The sequence below is a fragment of the Vanellus vanellus genome (genome assembly GCF_965231255.1).
Source record: "Vanellus vanellus genome assembly, chromosome: 4".
NCBI classification, from domain to species: Eukaryota; Metazoa; Chordata; class Aves; order Charadriiformes; family Charadriidae; genus Vanellus; species Vanellus vanellus.
The window spans coordinates 24,228,823-24,250,976 of NC_138909.1; the positions used below are offsets into that span (position 1 = coordinate 24,228,823).

At 40.4% G+C, this 22,154-nt stretch overlaps 1 long non-coding RNA gene across 1 annotated transcript in view; it reads left to right on the forward strand.

The window, feature by feature from the left end:
- Positions 1 to 22,154, forward strand: part of LOC309671481 — a 164,955-nt gene that overhangs the window by 94,693 nt on the left and 48,108 nt on the right. The window contains exon 2 of the long non-coding RNA XR_014269144.1: positions 20,848 to 20,949. This is a non-coding gene — a long non-coding RNA (uncharacterized lncRNA). The remainder of the gene's footprint in view (positions 1 to 20,847; positions 20,950 to 22,154) is intronic.

Genomic DNA, 22,154 nt, shown 5'->3' on the forward strand with positions numbered 1-22,154 from the left:
ATCTTGCAGGCATTTTGAGTTCTTAATGAGTTCAAGTTTGCTATAGATGACTCTTCACAGAAGTTTACGGTCTCCATGAGCTCCTGGCTTATGTCACACTTACCCATCGTTAGGCATTTGGGAGCGGAGCACTTGCATATTTTCTGCTTTTCATACTTAATACATTGCTTTTTCTAGTATGGTGAAGGGTTTTATATAGCCACAAAGAGTTTTATATGTCTTAGTGACATTTAGCCTACATACTCTCCTCTACTTCTCCATTTCCTAATGAACAAGCTGTAGGCTGCATATATGTATACATTAATGCTTTGTCACTTCAAACTCCAGGCAGAAGACTATTCCAGGCAGAAATACCATCTTGATCCTGTTAGAAGGCTTAATACAGAGAATATAAAAAAAAACCCCATAGCATTTGGAATCTTTTAACCAATTCTTTACACAGGGTGTTTTCCTGCCTCAGCTGTTTAAATAATGCTTAAGATCTCAAATGAGAGCGGTTTTTCAGTGCGTGAGGCACTGAGTTCATTCATAATTAAAGACAGCCTTTCTCCCTAAGTTGAGTACACTCATGATAGACAGAGGCCAGGAAATGACCACCCCTCTCTCCAGGAACTGGTGCAAAACTCACCAGATATGCCCAAGGTTCCACAGTATGCTTCTGTCAGAAGGGAAATTTGATCTCTGCTGGCAAAAATAAGACCACACACACAAAATGTAATAAAGTACTTAAGACTGAGGCTAACTAAAACAAACATGTAGTCTGCTGCTAAGCAATTTACTTCAGAAAAGAAGGAAGTGACACCAACAAGTTTAGAAGACCTTTCTTCTTGCCTGGCAGTTGTAAATGGTGTCCTCCAGAGAAGGGACTTGTGAAAAAGGGTTAAGCAAAGCCCATATGGAAAACCATTTCCCCATTTCTACCACTTGCACCCTTAAATTGGATGCTGAATCCATGTTTGAGTGATGGCATCTGCAAGATAGTATTTTCCCAAGAACAAACAAACAAAATCATGTTGGAGAGCAGAGCTGTTCAGTGTTTTCTATTTCAGTCATGAAATGCAAGTGAACTTTCTATGGCATTTATAAAAAAAAAAAAGAACCAAAACCCAAGAAGACACAAGAGAGCAATCATACTTGCGTGTATCTGTGTTCACATTCAGATGTGGTGGGGGATTACAGTATAACAAGGCCAGGTATCGATCAGGGGAGCAGACATTTCTCTGGAAAGGCTGGAAGGATCCACCAAGAAGCATCACAGACCCTGGGGATCCCCTGGCTCTCCCCGACCCCTTTTGAAATGAGCAGCCTCACTTCTGCTTCATTGCATAGGGGTACAGTCCGTCCCTACGTGTGCCTGTGTGCACCTCTTAAATGTGCCATTGAGGAACCAGGCTCTCTATGTACAGAAGCAGGATTTGCTGGTGGAGCATCCCATGCTACCTCAAAAAGGGCACTGACTTACAAGCTCACCATCACACGTCCCCACAGAGGCCCTGAAATGTCAAATCATTAAGGATACAGTAAATCTAAAATATTTGTTTTAGAAGGAAAGTGGGTTTGCCCTGCTGGTCTGAAAGGAACATGGAAAGGAGGATGACTTGACAGGTAGATAAACACATAGCATACACCTCTCGCATCCCCTTATAGCTAATCAGACACTTTTCAGTGGTAGGGAATCCTCTTTACTCTTGGGAGTGTTTTTTTGTTTTGTTTTGCTTGTGCAAGCAGAGAAATGGGCATGAAAAAACGGAACTACATGTTCATAGCAATACTGCATGTCGGTAGCATCACCAAGTTTTTTGTGGAGATTGGAGTATTTTATAGCACTCCTTTACAGCAACTCACTGAGAATTATTAGCTATAGACTGTGGAAGTTATGTGGCAGCGGAAGAAGTATTCACTTTCTTGTGTAGTAGTTAGCTAAAACTTGGCCTTTTTATCTTATTTTAACCAAAAAGGGTGAAATCAATCATAAAGTGAATATATATTCCCAAATCGAAGTGTGTTTCTTAACTGGAAACTTTTACTGCGGTAACAGCTTTCAACACGCTTGATCTGATTTTGACATGTTGCAATTTGGTCTGTGGAGTTTTAATGATTGTACGTGAGGCAACATTGATTTTAGACTTATTTTGCTTCTTTGCTGTTTTTCTTAACCACCTGCTGTGGCATTTGAATCTACAGACATAAGACAAAGTGTTGTTCAGTCTTGCCACGGTTACAGCACTGTCATTCTATCTGAGCTTCTCTTCTCTGATGTTAATGGAGCCTGCAAATAGCATGAGGGTCTAAAGGTACCTGCTTAATGCAGGCTGTGTGAATACCCCTTTGCTGTCCCTTGTCATCTCTTGTGAGGCTTACTTAAAGTCAACTGCTTACTTGGCATACTTATGGTATTTTTAGAGGAATCTTTAGCATGGACTCAGTGGATTTGAGATTGGGAGTGTCTCTGAATACCTTAATAGAAATACATTGTAGTTTTACATGGTTATACAGGAAGAAGAGAACAATTGTAGTGGTAGTTTGGATATGTCTGTCTCACTGGTTGTCTGCTCTGTGAAACTGCTTGAACCGTGCCAGATCTTAGCAAGAAGGACTGCAGTGGATGTAACAAAAACAATGGGAGCTTTCATTATGGGCTGGCTAATCTTTCCATCCGAGCTGTACATCTTCAGCAGGTCCTGTTAGAAGCAAACGTCCAAAGAGCTGATCAAAATAAGTGATCACTTTACAGGAACAGCATCTCTCTGCTTTGCAGGGAGTCTCACACAGGCACTTCACAGTAATTTTTCAGGATCACAGAAATACTAATTTGGGAACTGGCAGGAGGTAGAACATTTTTCACAATAGTGAAAAAATCATGGTGCTTTGCCTAGCTTTTATTTAATCGAAGTATCAGACACACCAAGTTGATGATTTGACATTGGCTTCTGAAAATTCTGGGATCACCTTAAAGAAAGCTTTGACCAGAGAAGATAGACCAGACAGTCAAATTCATCTAAACTGAGCTTTTGAATAGCTTGTATTTGTACTGTGCTGGTTTAAAAGCTGAATTTTTACCATCCTCCCCTAGAACAGCTCATTATTCTTGGCATCAGTATTCATGTTATTGTCAATGACTGATCACTTTGTCTGCACATGTTAGCCCCACTCCTCTTCTCCTGGTCTATGACATACACTGCTCTACTCAGAGATGCTGGGAAGAGGAGAACTTGGTGTCCAGTTGCAGCAACAGAGACTCCTCCTCGAGGAGCTCCTGATTAAGATCACGAGGCAAAGTGCTGCTTAATTTAAGGAAAGATATCCTGCCCAGAGGTGATATATTCAGTCACAGCTTAATTGAAATCAAATAGAACGCAAAAAAGAGAGAGAGACAGGAGACAAAAGGTTAAGCAGAGCACCTTGTATCAAATGTTCATCTGAGGATTAACTATTGATTGTGGAGCATAAGCCAAAAATCAAGTTTTATTGTGTGCCCTACAGTGATTTCTGGGTTCAAAATGAAATCTAAAAAGCAGGCACTTGTTTATCTCTGTATGTTACTGCAGCATGTGTGACAAGAAAATAAAGAAGTAATGAAATATCATTAGTGTTTTCTTTTTGTTGATTACTGAGTTTCTTTAGCTGCAGGAAATACTGGAGAAAATTTATGGCTCCAACCTTTAGTTTAAAATTAATGTAATTGTTAAGCTTTGGGATTATGAACAGCTGCTTGACGAACAGTAACGAGAAGACAACCTTTACAAAAAACACTTAATAAGTCTGCCTGCATCAGGGAACTTTCGCACAAAAAGAAAAGTTATCAGTAAGAGTAATAATGTGCTTTAAAAGGGAAATGTAGATGACAGTAAATAAGAACAGCTGTTGAAAACTGCCAGTGCAAGGCACGTAATGAAGCTGTTTCAAGAAGATCTGCAGTAAATACAGCTTTTTTTAATAACAGGATGTTTGCAAGTTCCTCTCACTTTTTACTCCTGACTCCAGCACAGTAATTGCACTGGCTTAGATGGCACAGTAGTATGGTCAAGACTGATGAGGGGCAGATTTCTGTTCTGTAATGAAATCTTACCCACTTCATCCTCCTAGTCCGCTTTTGCTCAAAAATGTTTCCTGTTGAGTTCTGTCCTCCACTTTCAGAAGAGTTAAACAGCGGGGGCGGTGGCTTTACAAATAAGACACAGGTTTATACCAGCTTTTGGGGTTGCTACCTCTTCTGTTCATAACTTTTTAAGCTGCTATTATGGTGCCGTCATCTCTTCAGTGGAGTGGTGCCTTGCTTTGCCCCATCCAGAGTGTCTTGCCCTTTGCAGGGACTCAGGAGAAATCTGTTTTAAACAAACCAATAAACATTTTTAAAAGGTTGTTTCTGATTTATTGTATGAAATTTTTGTTCCGAAGGCATTGTTCATCTGATGATTAGCATCAAAGCATTTTGTAAGCCTTTATTATTTAGCTTTCTCAGTAGTCTCGGGGTATTTTGAGGAAAAGGTTTTGCATAGCTCACAGTTGAAACATACTAGTTAAGTGTGGAGAGCAAGGTGACATAACAGCTTGGGCTAGAATTAAAAAGACAATTGACAGTTGGCTAAAACTGTGGGAGGAAGCTGATGTGCAAAGAGGACTGTAAGAGTTAAGTGCTTCACAGGCAATCAAGACCTCCCTCTTTCACCTCTGTCTTATTTTATTTGTAAAGCTTTGGAGGAAATAAAGAGTTGGGGACTGAGCAGAGATTGCAGAAAACTTTCTTGAGATAGAACATGGACAACTGGTTGGAGAACATCAGTGCTGAGTCTGGTGCTGTGGCTAGCTTATGAGGAACTAAGGGGCTTGGGATGCTAGTTTCTGCATGGCCAGCAGATGAATTGGATGAGCAGCACCACACCTAGGATCTGTGGTCCTTGAAAGTCCTTCATGTACTGGTAGCTGAGAACTGAGAAATCCAACAGCTCACAGCAGGCTGTCAATGATCTGGTAAGGTAAGACAGCCAGGCAGAGAAAAAGCAAGTGATCGTGCTTCATCAAGAGGGACATGGTCCACAAAGCCTTTTCTAATGGAAACAATTCTGCTGAAAAATAGCTAGCCAATGTTGGCTATAAGCCTTCAGAGATGTTTGCACAGGCTTTTCATTTCACACTAAGGAATAATCAAAAGAATATCATTGAAGTCATTCATGGTAGGAGGATTGAATGAGCACCCAGTCTTTGCCAGATTGAATGAGCAGATATGACCGTGGGATTAACAAATACCCGTCCAGTTAATCACATTGTATGTCTGGTTTTCGACATCTATATCACCCACGCCAGGGATGATTCTTTAAAGAGCTCTGCACTCAAAGGGACCAGATTTCTGAATGGATTGGCACTCTCTGGGAACTGTCTATTCCCCTAGCATCATGAAGAGAAATGCACAGGGTGAGCTGGCAGAGCATGCACTGACCCACCACAACATAAGCCTGTGTCTCAGCCTTTGGTAACTAGCTATAAGTCCTTAAAGATGATGCTGAAACGAAAAGGGATATGCAGCCTGGGAAAATAATGGCCAAATTTGTTTAACATACTTTACAACAATGGTTATGTCACATAATTTTAAGTGAATCTTGTTCATTAGAGGCTGAGCCTCTGCATTCAGTGCTGTAGAAGTCTGAAAGAATCACGAAGAATTTGTCTAATTGGCATCATGCATGAAGGCTGCTGAAGCATTGGGAAAGGCTAGATCTTCCGCACCAGTAATGATCTTATTGCCATAGTTACAGTTGTCTGATTCTCCTTCTCCTTGCAAGTTGACAAATCGCATTAAGAATATTTTCAAAAAGCTGAGTGTCTCACCTAGGATACAAGTAGCTGAACAGCTGCTTTAAAAGCCAGCTCTGCCTATAGTCATGCCTATTCCTGCTTCATCTGTGGGTGAAGCCTTCATTGTACCTAAAACCAAAACGTCTAGCCGCTCCTTAATCCCAGGTACCGCCACCCCAGGGACTCCTTGAGCAAATACTCTGTGGAAGCACGGGGCATGCTGAATGCCACAGAGGGCTATGAGGTAAAGCAGCAATTTCTTCTGTGCCTTCCTTCCTAGGGAAGTAAGTATAAGTATAATGCTCAGGAACCTGTTCAGCACAGGAGCCCAGGTTACGTATGTAGAGCTGGGCAGAGACGCTGTTTGGGATCAGGGTGAGTTGCCTTTGACTTGTCTCGGCAAGGCTGAAATGCCTCTTCTTTCCATGAGGTGAGCGCAGTGATTCCAGCTGCCTCTGAAATATGGGCAAATGGAGCCATCTTTCATTCCCTGTTCATGAAGCTGTGCTCTACCCGAACCGTGCAGGTGTATAATAGCATAGGCTGTGAGTAAGAGCCAGAGCAAGGGCATTTATTACTTTAGCCTGAAGAGCCTCAACTCTTGTTCTGTAAATGAAAGAAAAAAGGCTCAAAGGAATATGGTTGCTAACCCACTATGGTACTTTTAAGCCAAGTCCTATTTCAACCCTCCCCATTTGTATCCTTTTTTTTCCTCTGCATTTTCCTGTTAGCAAGCAAGCAATTGCTTTTCCACTTTTTCCATTTCCAGCCCCTCTTGTCTCAAACCAGGTGGTAAACATGGGGGCCTCACCTAGCTATGTGCCTGACAGGTGTCAAGTGGAATTTCCCCTTCCAAAGCACCTGGTCTCATTTTCTGGCCTGTAAGTATCTGTGTGGTGGTTTGGGTGGTTTCAGCATACTCTGCAATCCACTGGCCATTTTTCTCCATGGAAAGTATGAGGACATCATTGTGTGCTGTGCTCAGGAACTACACTGTCAGGCATTCTTGCATGTATTTTCTTCTTATTTTGTTATCTGACTTGACAAATTAAGAGTGGTTTCCACACAAACAAGTAGGCTAGCAGACTTCAGAGGAGGCACTTCCCAATGCATCGCTTAGTACAATTAATGGGATGGGCAAAGGGTCTTTCTGTCAAGCACATTGCCTTTGTCTTTATCTGCCATCTCCCGTTGCCATCTCATTTAAAGTGAGCCTGAAATGTGTTCCAAGTTTTAGGAGAAACATTTTAATTGAGCTCAGGAAAGCAGACGCAGCAGCAAAGTGGAAAACCTGGAAAGGGGAAAAAATGTCAGTTTGGGTCTGAGGCAAGCCTTGTTGGAAAGGGGCAGAGGTTTGGTGAGAGGTAGAGCATGTTTATTCTGTAGCTCTTGTGGAGGGTGGCTCTTCCTCCCTCTCAGGGGCAGAGCTCCCTCTGGACCATGTCTCCTGAAGGGCTTTGAGGCCCTACAAGCTCAGGGAGGGGGAACGTTTCAGCATCTCATGGGAAACGTAGTCCACTCAGGAGCCCAAGACTGGGAGGGAGAGAGGCTCTGCCACAGAAATACCCATGAAGAGCCCCAACAGTATTTCCAATTAAGTGTCAATGGCACTTGACAATTGTCTGAATTCAACTTTCCATAAAAAGAAACTGGTTTCAGTGAAAAATGCTTTTCTAAAGGATTGTTTGTTTGGTGGTGTTTTTTAAGCCTTTTCCTACATCTTTTGCACAATCAAACCTTATTATCCAACAGTGTGGAAGGGATGAACTCTGTATCTGTCCAACATGCTCCACACTAACTGCATTAGCCTCTCCTCCTTGACCTTACACATAAAGGTTTTGAACTGTCACCTGTAGCAGATTTCATAATGGCCGTTAACAATATCTAAAAGTACATGTGTATTGAGGAGGGAGGGAAGCGAGCACTCTCTTTTAGTTGATTGAACAGCTGCATTGTGTCAGTAGTATTTGGGCAAAGTGATTATTTTCCCCTTAAACCATGGCTTTTTTTTTTTTTGCTTGTTGAGTGAATTCACTAAGATTACATCAGGCATGACTTAGAAGGCATTAGTCCAATGAAGTACAGTGACTTATACTGTATTATGCCTCCACAAGTTGTTTGAACAGTGGTTCAATAGTTATTAATAGTCTGCAATGAGAGATCACACTGTGGTCTTCGATACAATTTTTAAGCTGAACCCTACTGATTTAACTGTGCGTGCAGAGTATATGTCTGCAATCGTATCTTCAAATTTAAGTTATAACCAAGCTGTGGGAAATAAAAACTCCATATCAAGTAAATTATAGAATACTTTATTTTACTTAATCTTGCCCAGCAAGCTAAAATAAACATGCGTCCTTAGATGTATCAGTAATTCATGTAACGTGTTAATTACTCAGTGTGCAGTCATTACATTTCCAGTAGCACTCATTACTCCAACAGCTCTCAAGTGTTTCTGCAGCAACATGGCTTGTAGCTATAATGATAACATTTTGCAAGTTTCTGAAGGCATTTTTTTGCTCTGACTTGCATTGATTGCATTTCATTTACCTTTTTGCCACTGCTATTGTTTATTACCAAGAGCTTATCAATTAGCTCAGTCAAGATTCCAACGAAAACTACTGTTTCACTCTCTAAAAATCAATAAGGAAACTCAATAACTCCTTCCAAAACCCAATAAAGAAACAGCAAATTAAAGTGTTCACAGCAGATATGTGCACAGTACTTTGGTTGAATAGTTTATCTGATGAAAAAATGCTGGGTTTTGTTAACTGTAACTACCCACTGAATGCAGCCTGAATCTGCAAATAATTTGTTCCTGCCTTGTGCTTTTGCTTAAAAATGCTGAAATAAAGGTTGCATTTTCAAAGAGAAAATATTTTGATTGTTTAGAAATCATCTCTTCAGATAAAGTTTAAGGAAATGTGAAATAGTACCATTTTTGAAGGTTAAAACTATGCTAAATGCAAACTGCAATGCTGTATGCAGGGATGGGAAGAAAGAATTTTAATGCAGAGGCAATGTTATGCTGCTCAGCTTGGATCAAAGCAACCACTCTTTGTTTCCACTTCCCGTGTGACTTTGTAGTTTTCGTTTTGACCTCGTTGGATATCCATTTCTCATGTTTAAAATGGAAGTCCATCTGGAGTATGTTTTTGGGGACATGGACTGAAGCTCATTTGTTCTGTTTAAGCTGAGGCTAATATAGCAGTCTTCATAGCAGAAAGCAATAAGAAATTACTATGTATTGTAGTTTGGGATGAAAAAATCAAGAGGAATATATCTGATAATGAGCTGCAGAAGCAGTAGGGGTTTTCAGCGGAGTTAAAGGAGGATCAGTTTTAAAATACCATTTAGATATGTCCAATAATTCTTACTCTTTATACTACTATAGCAGCTAGAGACTACCAGCTGAGCCAGGATCTGCTATATTTTGTGTTGCTGTATTGTTTGCGCACACAGTGCAAGACATTCCCATCCCAGAAGATGTGCTAAGATAAGTAGATAAGACAAAAATAATGAGAGAAAGAAAATATTTTTTATTTTTGCTTGGTTAACCCATGGAGATGGGGAAAAGTTAAGAGAGACTTTCTGTTTACCCATGGAGTTGCAAGCACAACCCTGAGGAAGACAATAGTACCTTGGTTTCTGGTTGGATACTTTAATCTTGCAATTATCCTTCACGTGCACAGGAATCAGAACACAGCAATTGGGGAACGCTTGTGTTTCTCACATTTTGAAATGGTCCACAGCAAGTAGCCATTTTTGCATAACAGAACTGCTTAAGGCTTGTCCACAATTAACAGTTTGTGTAGAAGGGAAAACATATATTTTTAAAATCTGCTCCACTCTGATCAGATTAGGAAATACTGTCAAAGCAATTAGAGGAAAATAAAGAAGGATGAAAGTGCTCTCAGAGTAATGGAAAAATAATTATCAGTATGCTAGCCGATTGCATGTTGTCCCTGCTGGATGCCAGAGGAGAAACATTCGTTTCCAAAATGTTTTTTGGGCCTCATCCTACGTCATGCTCAGCTTGCTCAGTTCTCATTCAGCGTTGATGGAAACTAGAGGCACCCAGCACCTCAGCAGCTGCCCTGAGCATCTTCCAGGATCAGCCCACCCGTCATTGACAAGAGCAGCTCACGCACTGGCAATGAGAATACAAAGGAGTTGAAAACACAACAAATGAAAATAAAATGTGTTGAAAAACGTGGTAACTAAAGATGATGACATTTAATCATGATTTATTAACACAGTTGCTGCCATGTTTCCAATGATTTGGAAAAGTGTCTCCTTGGATGTGCTTACACATATGTGTCTGTTTATCATGGGAGATCTCCACAAAACAGTTCAGCATCTGGGAGGAGACTGCTGGTACACTGGAAAGTGTGTACATCTCCTGGGGAAAAGTCCTTGACTTTGGTGAAGAGTGGATGGAGGTTATTGTGGAGAGACTGAAACCTTGTCCTCCTGTTCACAATAAGCTGCTCCTAGAAATGGGCATAGAAAATAAAAGGTGAGTATGGGGGTGACTGTCTTCGAAGACCCCTACAAAAAACCTAAAAATATTTAGTCACTGCTGATAGGAATAGAGTAGAGCTTATGAAACCGTTGGTTTTCTTCTGTCTTGCTGCTATTTAGCAAAGGTAAATGCATTTTGAAGATCAGGGACACAGCTGTCATATGCTCTGGCCCATGACATGAACACATATTGAGCCATTCTGAAGTCTTCCCCTTCATGGCCCAAAAAGACCATAGCAGCAGGAGCCCTTATGCCTTACCCTCCTGCTGTAAATGTTCGTAGGCCCTTATAAGTAACAGTCAAGGGGAGGACTTTGTTAATCAACCTCATTGGTGATCTGACTGGGAAGGTCTTTAGCAAGGTTTATTATTTTCTTCATCTTTGGCCTGAGCTCATGAGATAGGTAATTAATTATAGTTTATCCATTTGTCAGGATGATTAAAGCAGCTCAGCTGTGTAGCTTGACCTTCAGGTAACCAAAGTACTCCTTTCACTTAATTCTACCTACCATTGCATGAGATTTGTGCATAATATTTGCACATAATATTTTCCTCTATGCTTTTCTGAACATTTGTATTTTTCTAGTAGGACTTTTTTTTACTGGATAATACATAGAATCATTCCCATTAGGACTGGAAGAAATTCTGGGGCCCACAAGAAAATTCACATTGAATATTGTGGGCAATCCTTGTAGGTTTATCAGCTTCTCTACAGATCTACAGCCGTTTTATTGAAACTAATATATAAAACTGTCCTTCCTCTTAGTAATTCATGCTCTCTCTCTTTACCAAAAGTAAAGATATTTCTTTTGCTATATGGCTCCCAGAGTTTTCATTGAAAACTTACAGAGGATCCTAAGACAACCAGTTTAAAAGCTTACCAGAGTTGTAGAGGGTGGTGAGGTTTTTGTGACTGTTAGTCCAGAGTGATGCTGGAAAGGGCATTCCTGCAGTCTTGCATGTCATCCCTGTGGTGAAACAATAAAACGAAGTATGACTTACAGATTTGCTTTGTCTTCACCATTCCTTGACTTGAAAAGCCTCACAGTTTCTTTCTCCTTCCAAATTGTCTCTTTCAACTTGTCTAACTAGACAACTCCAGCAGATGCTCCTGTTTCTGTCTTGGGAAGGACTTTTGATCTAGGATCCTAAACCGTAGCAAAACAGAACTGGCAGCATGATGGAGGACAGTAAGCCTGAAGCTTGGCTGCCTTCCCTCTGGTGTGCTCTTGAGAAGCTCCTGCTTTTTATTCCCTAGCGACTTTTCTTACAATACCATTGTGTGTTAGTTCACTGCAATTCAAAGGGAAATGTTCTAATTTAAAATACAATAGTGCCTAGTGTTGATACTGTAATTGCATATTCATATTCATAGATTACTTCAGAACAGTTCACTACTCGCCAAAGTAGAGAAATTGTGAGCAAAGATTCCATAAGTCATAGATTGTCTTAAAATCCTGAGACTCCAGGATGTGTGCACGTATATTTCTCTTGGGTATTTCTTTAGGGTTTACATCTTCAAGCTTTCCTCTGCCAGCTGAAAGGCAAGTCACTTATGAATAAAAGAAAAGCTGAGAATTTCCTTCATGTTAGAGGGCTTCAGGAACCACAACTTGAGCATGAAATGTCACTGGATTTGTAATGAAATCATAGGAGTTGGCAGGACTGCCAACTTACTGTCCTTTGTCTACTCCTTAAAAACCAAACCCTTTAAAATTGGACTACTGTTCCTGGAAAATTAAATGTTACTGTCCTTTAATACATTCCTCCTCTTCTGTGGACTAATGTTTAATTATCTTGCATTAAATGTATGATTAGCAACAGAGGAGGTGTATTTAATAATGATAAATAGCAGAGTACTTAATGTATATCACATTCCCATTGACGTGAATCCACCTCTTTTTTGTTGTTGTTTTTTAACTGCTGCTACACATCTGCAATACTGTAGTAAATACTTTGAGGAAACTTTTACATTATTTCTTCCAAAAATATTTTTCTCCACATTCCAAATTTTTGTAATTTAAAACCAAACATCTGCATTGTCCATACATTTCAAGAGGCAGCTGGATTAAAACCTTTTGGATGAGATTGTAATGAATGACTGTGTTCTCTCACTGAATCGGTGCAGGGAGTAAATTTTTAATGACTCATTAACAAAGTTAATAGTTTTGAAAATCATTACAGTGTGATTCCATTATTTTGTTTCTTTTTGCAGTGCGACTAATGCTCCATGCATCATAGTAATGTTTTTCTTTTGGCGCTTCCAGCAAAGTTGTTTTGACTCAGAGCTTCCTCTAGGAAATGTGTTATGAAAATGGCAATTTAGAAATACTCCGAGACGTTCAGGAGTTCTTAATGGATTTAGGAACACTATAGACCTACTCGAGGGCAAGATGCCACAGCCCTTATGGGTCCCTTGAGAAGCAGATATATACATAATATGGTTTTCAAAAGTATTTTAGTAGCCTAACATCTTGATTTCAGTATGAATTGGAGGCCAAATTTCCATAGGCACTTTATATAACCCTGTAAGCTGCCTAGCTTAGTTTTCCTTCCTTCAGCGTTTGAAATGTTTCAGATGGTCCTAGGTCTGCATTCATATGGCTGCTGACCAGCAGCCATTTGCCTGGCATAAGAGCTTTATACAATACTATGTATTCCCTTCTGTCTACAGGCAGCACTTTCTATTAACTATTCTTTATGTACAGACGTATCTTTTATAGGAGCCTTTTTGCTACAGCTGTCACCATGAAAATAATTCTGTTGCATTCAATTCAGACTGACTGCTTTTAGTGGATAAAAAAATACCTAAAATTATTTGCTGCAATTTATCTCTTAGTCAAATGTCTGTGTAGTCCATTGCCTGCTGAGTGAAGAGTATTTATAATAAATGTTAGCTAACAAGCTTCTTCCTTGCTAACTAGAGCATTAAATTCATTGACAAAAGTTGTCATGAGTTGGTTTGTGAGCAAATAAATGGAGTTCAGAGGTAAGGAGAAGAAATATGAGGCCACCAAAAGGAGCCTGGAGAAATTCAAAAGATTAGTGCTTGTAAGCCTCGGAGAAGACTTATATCTTGAAAAAAACATACCGTACAAAGTTTTATAAAGTCATTAACAGAGGAGGTAGTATGGTCCCCCAACCCATACTGAAAGGTATGTACGTGTTCCGAGACACCAAAAGAGGTAGGTCTAAAACTAAAACTACAATTTTCATTGATTTAAGAGCAATTTATGGTACTAAATTATATAAATACAACTGGTCTTATTTGTTATGAAGATTGCCTGCCATATGGACTCATGGCTGAACTATTCAAGAAGTATGTGGGTATCAGGAGCAGGTATTTACTATTTTATAGACATCAGTGTTTAAGCCTGCACTCAGGACACCTTGCAGCTGGGGCCTAAATGTAAAATAACCATAAGCAACTGACTTCCCCTCTTGCCTATCTACCCTCTGCCAAGCATTGTGAAATTTTGTCTTTTTACATTACAAGTTCTTTGTGGTCAAGGAACTTCCTAGCCTGCAGCACATACTTATGCTGAGGCCTTGAGGTGCTGCTATGGTGGCATTATATTTCTGAAATACAGAATCACAGAATCAGAATGGTTTAGGTTGGAAAGGACCTTTAAGACCATCTAGTTCCAACCCTCCTCCCATGGCCAGGGACACCTCCCACTAGACCAGGTTGCTCAAAGCCCCATCCAGCCCGGTCTTAAACACCTCTAGGGATGGATCTTCCGCAACTTCACTGGGCAACCTGTTCCAGTGCCTTACCACCCTCACAGTGAAAAATTTCTTCCTAATATCTAATCTAAATCTACCCTCCTCCGGTTTGAAGCCATTCCCCCTCGTCCTACCACTACATGCCCTTGTAAAAAGTCCCTCACCATCTTTCCGGTAGGCCCCTTTAGGTACTGGAAGGCCACAATAATGTCTCCCCAGAGCCTTCTCTTCTCCAGGCTGAACAGCCCAAACTCTCTCAGCCTGTCCTCATAGGAGAGGTGCTCCACCCCTCTGATCATCTTTGTGGCCCTCCTCTGGACACACTCCAATAGGTCCATGTCTTTCTTGTGTTGTGGGTCCGAGAGCTGGACACAGCACTTCAGGTGGGGTCTCACCAGAGCAGAGGGGAACAATCACCTTCCTTGACCTGCTGGCCATGCTTCTGATGCAAATTGTAATTTCTTGGCAAAGCACCTTGTCCCTGTTTTACACATTTCCTACTGTTCCTAACAGTCTTACTGCAGTGTTTCTCCTTGACCTGCATCATCATCTTCATATGCATCTGTGTCATGATGGGAACTGTCATCCAGGAGATCTTCATGGATGAGATTTCCTTTGTCTGCAGGAGAAAGACCCTGCAGTAGTCTCAGTCTTGCTGTTTTGCAGGAACTAAAGCCTGCTGTCATAACAGTGAATTGGGCTACTAGCAGAAATGAATTTGAAGTGCTTTCATGGACAGGACTACAGGGAATCAAGGTTTTATGAAATGTGTAAATAGGAATTTGTAAGAAACACTACGTCTGCTTGCTTTTGCCTACTGATAATAAAAATGTGTTTCTTTGGCTGCAGGCATATTATCTTGCTTGTCAGATATATGTGATACTGTATTAACCACTGTATTTAGGATTGCCCTTCGTTCAGTACTTTTGTTCTCCTTTCAATAGAGGTATAGAGGCAAACTATCTTCTCAGTGTGTATATATGTGTAAAGCTCTTGGGCACTAATGGAAGACACACGTGGCTGCATTCATGCAAAAAAGGAGCCAGCTCCTGATGCTCTTTTATCTCTCTCCTTCCCACAAGAAAAGGAGACCTCATTTATTTAACAAGGTGACTCCACTTAGAGTATTTGCTTATGAACCGGGGAAGAAGGAGTCTTGCAGTTTATTGCTGAGCAGGGCACGGGGAGCCTGGTCCCAAGCCTAAGATGGGCTGCAGACTTGGCTGATCTCTGGATATAACTTATGCTTGCCCTGTGCTGCCTCTCAGCCCCATGAGCCTCAGCGTGGTGGGGAGCTGTATATGCAGTGTTGCACCACAGCCTTGTCTTTGGCAGCACCTTCTGCTGTTCTTCATGATTTTGGTTAGGCTTCAGGGTGGGGTGGAGGATGTACAAAACCAAGGAGTAATTGTTTAGAAGGCAGCTTTCAATACAGCAGGTTTGCAGAAGAGAAGTTAGGTGTGGACTGCGTAAAGGGCATGCAGTTTTCTCCAGACCTTCCTGAGCAGGGTCTGATCAGAGCCCACCATGGTTCCTACCTACCCAAGAAGATCCCACAATTTCAGTCGTAACTAGGAAGGTACCTATGTGTCACTTAACCAGTCTCACTCCTGCTCCTGACACTCTCCATGTTTGATTCCTTTTGACAGGGGCACTGATTTCCCCATCCATCTCGTCTGGTGGTGGCAATACCTAAAACTCAGAGCTGGCCCTGCCTATGCCAGGAGCTGGGTGGTGCTTAGCATGACTGAATGGGTCTTCAGGTAGTTTAGTTTCAAAGGAACAAATTTATTTTTTACATTGGAAGTGTTGCCTGATGTTAAGGACTATAAAGAGAACTGTGGAAAAAAGGGTAACCATCTTGAGGGGTTAGACGTTGCTGGAGAACATGGACAGAGAAGAAAGGGAACCTATATTTTCGGGCACCAGCCTGCAACCATCAGGCCTGGCTGCTTCTGTAGGTGCACTGTAGTTTCTTAACAGGTTATAGCTGTATTGTTGTAGTTGCTGATACAGATTATGCTCAACCTATGCAAACAATCATAAAATTTGGACTCATGCATGCATGTTTAGGTCAATACAGAGTGAAAGCAAGTACTGTTTGGAAGGGAGACTGCTTAGTATGTGCTGCCTGTTACTGGACATTTAACTGAAGGGGAAATTCAGTCTGTTTTGTCATCGTAAGAAATCACTGAACTAGCTGTATACCAAAAATTCTGTGTGCAGCTCTTAGAAACGGCAGTGCTTGAAAAATAAAATGGACTGATAGTATTGGCACATTCAGCATTGCAGTATTTTTAAGAGTACTTATTGCTAATATATAGATTCTAATTGGTAATTTCCACTTTTAATTATCTTACATTTAGTTACAGCAAATGATCCTCTTGTTCTTTAAATGTAAATAAATTTGTGTGAACATGTGTTTAATGGCCTCTTTCATATTTTCCTTTTCACCAACACTGGAGTTTATTCTGCTCGAGCTAAGCACCTCCATATTTTGTGGCTATTTACATGTCTATCCTTCTTCTGAAAGTATCACAGTCAAGATAAATGGATTGACATCAATTTGGTTCTTGGGTGATTAATGTGAAAGCTATTTCTAAACCATTGTTTGGTGTACGTGACATTTTATCTTTGTTTAGGAAAAAATGCATGAAGTGCAGATGCTAACTATAGATTAAGCAAACTTGATTTATGTTGAAATGTAATAGACCTTGGACAGTGCATTGCGTCCAAAGGTAATGCCCTCACTCATAAGTGCTCAATGTGTCAAATATCTTTATTTTAAACCCACTTTTGCTTATTAGTTTGAGGTATTTGTCCAAATATCTATGCATTCCAGAAGAACTGATTTGTGTTTTGTTTAAAAGAAAAAATAAAACACCACCACCACTACTTAAAACACATCTCTCTGAAATGTGTGCTGTTATTCCTGCACATCCCCAGCAGCTAAATGCACTGAATAATTTGATATTCCAATTCCAGTATAAGATTTTTGTATATGTCACTTCTAAGTGACAGTGTTTCATCCCCAGCAGTTTTTGTTAACGCTTTTCATCTAACAAAAGGTGATGGCTGTCCTTTGATACTTTTTTCACTGATTAAAGTTACATATGTGATTTTATGTCTGTATATAGCCTCAGTAAAGGCTGGGGTTTGGGTCCCATGGGGCCTTCATTTTACCAGCTGCAATTTCTACTAAAAGCAGCAAAATTTCCACCCAGTTCTTGAGGAGCAAACTTCAATCCTGAGTGTGTAACTAATCAGTGGATGTCATGATGGTCAGCTAAGAGCATCACAGATTGGAAAAATTTTGGGAGGGAGTGATTCTGGGTGATACAAACTATAATACAGATACACAATCACTATTTGCAGTATCTTATCTGAAGTTACTGAGTCATAAAGCAGGGAAATGGTACTATGAATTACCATGGGTGGGGAAAGATGGGCAATAGTGTGATATTAATGAGATTCATGGTATAGATTTCTATTTGCAGCCATGGTGCTACTGATAGAGAAGAAGTAACAACTGTCATGTCTCTAATGAAGGTTAGATCTCATGTACTGTCTATTTAAACCCTAGTTTTGTACCCCAAATCAGTTCTTGATAGCTACAAAGTTACCCAACAGCCCAAAGAGAAAAAGGTGACTCTAGTCCTTGCTTAGATGGCAAATTGAACTTACAGAGCTAGTTGCTTTGAGTGATGTTTCTGGCAAACTAATGCCACGGTTTGGAATAGAACAATGTATTCTGGCTTCTACCCTTAAATATTACATTTCCTTCCATATTGTGTCTACAAAATATTTTAAAACTTCACTCTTTGGGATTATTGTGGCCTGATTCTTGAAAGGGTTCATCTCCTAGCAGCAGCCAGGGAGATGGGAGAAGTGTGCCTCATAACTGAAGACGTATCATTAGCACTGTCAAGCACAGGTCCCCAAGCTGAGCTTTTTTAAAAGCCCCGGTTTCCAGGAATCCTGATGGAGATCAACTTGTGTGTCCCAAAGATCTTTGCAAATCAGGGTGCATATGTTGTCAGTGAGGTATCCTGGTACAAATTTGAAATGTTGATAGTCATGCATATCAGATTTCCGCAGAGTTTATACATACTGACCTCCTCTGGACTTTGGCTGTTCAAAGAATGCATAGACTGCAGAAATATTTCAGTGTGTCCTATGGTGAGTCTGTCATGTGGCATCTCAAGTCTTAGTAACCAGTGAGATAATTCTTCGTTTGAATAGAAAATAATTTTGCAAAATGAGAGCTAGTGAAAAAGAAAACTTAACACAGGAAGGCAGAAAACAGCATGATAGAATTAATAGATTAATCTGTTCATCAATTAGTCTTTGAAGTATATGTCAAGTTCTTTTCTTTTGATTTGTATTGTATGGATCAGCATTACTTCCAGGAATAAAGTCATCATCTTTTTGTTCCTTTTGCTTTCTTCCTTTCCTGCCTAGAACACATAATCGATATCTATAAATTTGTTCATTTTTATTGTTCCAATGTAAAATAATTTTTAAAAATACTTCTAGCTAAGGCTTAATAGGCAAAACTTTTTTTTTTCAAGTGACCACTTAAAGGCATGCTGTTCTTCATTGCTGCTCAGCACTTGCAGTGAAAACTCTGATAAGAAAGGAAAGAGGGATCAGTAAGTAAAGCATACCTTTATCTTATACCGCTACACAGTAGCCTCTTTATTCCTGGGTAGGAAATGCTGCATGTTTGTTAACCACACAGAAATAGTATCCTGAAAATATCACAGTAGTTCAGATTTTGGCTGTGTCAAGGACTCTTGTGCAAGGGTATGCAGGAGCCCTTTCCTCTTTTTGTGTCTGCATAGAAGTGGTTCCATTCTCCCATACTTTCTTTTCCTGACGAACTATAAATCTTTGTCCTGGTTCCAGCAGGGATAGGGTTAATTTTCCCAAGGATCTGGCAGGGAACACAGTTATTCCATACTATGTGAGCCACACTCAGTCTATAGCTGGGGAGCTGGCTGCAAGAAGTCGCTGCTTGGAGCGGGTTGGGGCTTCCTAGGTCTGGTCAGTGAGCGGTGGTACAATAATAGTGTTTGTGCATTCCTCTATCAGAGTTATTGGGTTTGTTTTCCTCTTTCCTTTGCTGTTCTGTTAAACTGCCTTTATCTGAACCCATGAGTTTTGCCTTTTCCGTCCAATTCTCCCCACAGCTAGGGGGATGAGTGAGTGGCCGCGTGGTTCTTTGTTGCCTACTGAGGCCAAGCCACCACATCTCACATAGCTGGGACTGCCTTTCTGCCTCTTTTGTAGTGATACTAGCTAATGCTTGGAGATTTGCAAATGGTTTCCAATGGATGGAGAAACTGTTGACAGGTTTGACTGTGTATTGCAGGAGCAGCAAGACAGTGCAGTGGCAGAGAAGGAGGAATGGTCAATGGGTTAAAATGTATGAGGGAAATAATGGAGGTGAACAGAGGTGCATAATGATGTGGGCCTGTTATTTATTCCCAGATTCAAGATTTCAAAACCAAATAAGATGGTTCTTTTCTGACCTTCAGTATTACTCATAGATGAGAGCTCATAAATCCTGCATGGAGTCGGTAGTTTTGACAAAGATGCTGCCTCTCCTAAAAGGAGACACTAGATCCTCATTTAAGTGCTTCAAATGGCAAAAAAATCCCATGTCATTCCTTAATTAGGTTGTGACTGTTAATTATATTCTCTGCTGAATAGCATACAGTTCTCTCCAGCATGCATTCAGCTCACCTTTCAGCCAAGTAATCCCACTGTAGTGTTGCTGGCTACATGGAGGAAACCCCAGCAATCAGCTATTTTCTCTATTGGTGTGTGATTAGGGACAGCAGGGTGACTCGTTACACTGCGCTTTGCTGTTTCTATCATTCAGTAGTGGTTGCTGTCTACCTCAGCATATCAATGTGGGATCTGGGGCAAGGGGACAGTATGTTGTGTGGGCATACCCCTTCATTTATATTGCTTCAAGGAGTAAATTTGAGCAGCTGTTCGCAGATGTGGGATCTTTCCGTGCTCTGAAGCCTGGGCTGTGACTGAAGGATGGGAGATCCTTTGTGTTGAGAAGGAGAGACACTTGAAAAAGTGCCGACCAGAGGGCTGGAAATCGTTCATTGGCATTAAACTCTGGGATAAAATAGATCTTGTAGTGCTACAGCAGACTGTACGTCCCAGGAAAGCATTTTAATAAGTGTCCATTTAAATTAGTCTTTTCAACCTGACCTTACTAGAGAAATGTCATATGGATGCAGTGAGAGTTGAAAATATGCCTGGTCCAGAAGATTGATGCTTCTTGTTCCAGGCATTTAGTGGCATCAGTGTTACTGGATTTTGCAGGTTCTAGATTAGCCATTTAGGTAAAGAACTGCTCTGTGAAAAACTCCCCAGAGAGAAAAAGAAAAGAAAAAGTATAGGTGGAGCTGCAACAAGGATTGGTGATTGTGAGGAGCCTTGGTTGTAGGCAGAACTGTCAGTTTGACTGTGTTCAGTAAACAATGTAAGTGTGTTCCTTTTTGGGCCATCTTTAGTACAGACTGCAAGGATTATATACCTGGGCATAGGCTTGTGATCATATGGTATCTACTGGAGCAAACATGAAGATGGCATCACCTGCAGTATCAGATCCTTACTAACAGATCACAGTGTTACTGAACAGAAAACACATTTCTGAAGGATGTTTTCTTCTTTATTGAACTAATTTATTTTCTCTTTCTTTTTGGGGGCTTTTTTTTTGGGGGGTTGGTTTTTTTTTTTTGAAAAAAGCTTATTCTGAAACCACATTCTCCTGTGCAGGAAAAGGAAAGGAGCTGTCAGACTCATGAAACCAATTCTGTCTTGCGATGAAGAAGTATATGCTTCCCATGCCAGTGATAGTATGAAGGACTAAAAAGCCTGGTGAGTCCGTGACTACATAGCAGGCAGAACTGCAATGGCAGGTCATTTAAAGCATTTAAAGCATAGATAAAGGATTTAAAGCATGGATAGTCACATGCTTTCTTATAAACACTATCACAAGATATGGAAATATTTTTTTGAATGGACATCTGGATTGGCAGAGGACACATTACTAAATAGTCATATATATTGAAATCTCTGCATGAAAGAGTTGGAAATGTTTGCAGATCTTGAAAGTACAGCACATTTTAGCATGAATTGAATTACCTGCATCTTCAGTGTCCACTTGCTCCTTACTGGCTTTCTTTAAGATCGGGAGATCTACTCCTCAAAGTGCTGCAGCAAATACTCGTGACAAACTGTATTCTGAAGGGTATAAGCTATGAAAAAAGAAACAAAGATGCTATAATCCTTATTACAGGGCATATCAGCAACAAAGCTAAGTATAGAGCCAAGGCTTCTCTTCAGTATATCAAAAAGCAGCTCCCAACAACACCTTGTAAAGTGTCTTCATTGTTGTTTCTTATTTAAAATGTGATAGTCACACAGTCTGTTGATAGCAATGCCTAGTAGTTTAGATAATCAACCACACGGACAGGCAGCAGCAAATATCTGATGGGAAATGCTAAGGATCAGTGATTATAATAAGGAAAACTTTTCTTAAAATTTTTTCAGAAATGAGAAAATGACCAGAGGGATATCAGGCTTGCTAACCAAGAGAGACAATATTTGTATTGATTAATATTTGTAATAAAGTTCCAGTAGCTATAATGGTAGATAATACTGGATAAGAACAAGCACTTTGAACATCCCAGACACCTTTTTCTGCCTTTCTGTATGGCTATATTTACTGAAATGACTGTGTGTCTCCAAAATATTTGAGTCACTTATCCCTCCAATGGTTGTATATGACAGGAAACTGCATTACTTGCTGTTTGGCACATGGGAGAGAAGCTCCAGTAACAAGTCCACAGAAGAACATCAGTAGAAGAAAGGCTTCCTGGCTCCCATTTATGTGTTTTGGGCATGATGTTCTCTGTGTAGGAGTGGAAAGAGGAGTCTTACAGTAGATGTTTAATTATCACATGCCACATAGCACCCTTCCAACTGGGCTTTGATTTCTAGTATCATGGTTTTTTTGTGGCAGCCTATGATAGCTGAAGCAGACTGGGGTATTCTAAGTCTATTTGCTTTCATAATATGTG